The following is a 1,376-nucleotide window of genomic DNA, read 5'->3' as shown; positions in this document are numbered from 1 at the left end:
CATTTTATTCCCTGAAAATCTCATCTCTTGCTAATTGCTCTTTGCTCTTCTGGCCGTTGCCTTCTTGCGGTGACCTCCGTCCGCCCTGTGTAGCTCCAAAGCCCTTTGCATCGGGCTGTGTGGTTTTTTTCCACACCACAGCGGCCGTTGGCCTGTGTTGGGCCTGGCTGGGAGTCCCAGGAACCAGGGTGGGGCAAAGCCGCAGAGCTGTGGGCTAACGGGCCCCCCCAGCTGCTGCAATCCCCAAGGACCCCCCTACGAGGGCAGGGATGCCCCCCTGCAAGGACAGGGACCCCCTATGAGGACAAGGGCACCTTACAAGGGGCTTAGACCCTCTGCAAAGACAAGGACCCCCCAATGACCCCCACAAGGACAGGGATACCACAGGACCCCCTGAAAGGGCAGGGACCTCCTATAAGGGCAAAGCCACTCTGCAAGGGGCTTAGAACCTCTGCAAGGATATGGAGCCCACAGTGAACACCTACAAGGACAGGGACCCCTCTAGGAGAAGAGGGACCCTGCTGTCAGGACAAGGACCCCACAGTGACCCCCCCAAAAGGATAAGGACTCCACAGGGGCCCTCTGTAAAGGCAGCAATCCCCTGAGGACAAGGCCACCCTACAAAGGTCTTGGACCACCTTCAAAGATGTGGACTCCACAGTGACCCCCTACAAGGACAGGGACCCCTCTATGAGAACAGGGATCTTGGTGCCAGGACAAGGACCCCACAGTGACGCCCCAAAAGGATCAGGACTCCACAGGGGCCCCCTGAAAAGACATCAATCCCCTATGAGGACAAGGCCACCCTACAAGCATCTTAGACCCTCTGCAAGGATGAGGACCCCACAATGACCCCCTACAAGGACAGGGACCCCCTCTATGAGGACAGGAACCCCTGTGCCAGGACAAGGACCCCATAGTGACTCCCTAAAAGGACAAAGTCTCCATAGGAGCTCCCTGCAAGGACGGGGACCTCCTACGAGGACAGAGTCCGCTTTGCAAGGATGGGGACCCCAAAGGCATCCCCTATGAAGTCTGCTGATCCAGCAGCCATAAGGCCCTGCAGGCTGCCAGCACCCTTCCACTCCCAGAAAGGCAGCGACAAGTCCAAGCAGGGGGAAAGGACAATTAAATATGATTTTAAAAATGCGCCGGGTGCTGCTGTGTAAAGGCAAGTCTCAAAGCAAACACGCCCACAAGAATAAATCCTTCCTGGCTTAGCACGTCCTTCTAAAAACGCAGAATGACTTCAGAAAAATGTGAGAAAACATGAGCTGTTCCCCCCTGAGAGAGGAAAAAATAGAGCAAAGCAGTAACGTGATGGTGTTTGCTGAATGGACGTGTGTCCTTGTCCTGGCAGGGGATGTGGACTGGGC

Source organism: Athene cunicularia, assembly GCF_003259725.1.
Source record: "Athene cunicularia isolate RWA chromosome 5 unlocalized genomic scaffold, athCun1 chr5_part1, whole genome shotgun sequence".
NCBI classification, from domain to species: domain Eukaryota; kingdom Metazoa; phylum Chordata; class Aves; order Strigiformes; family Strigidae; genus Athene; species Athene cunicularia.
This window is presented reverse-complemented; position numbering follows the sequence as displayed.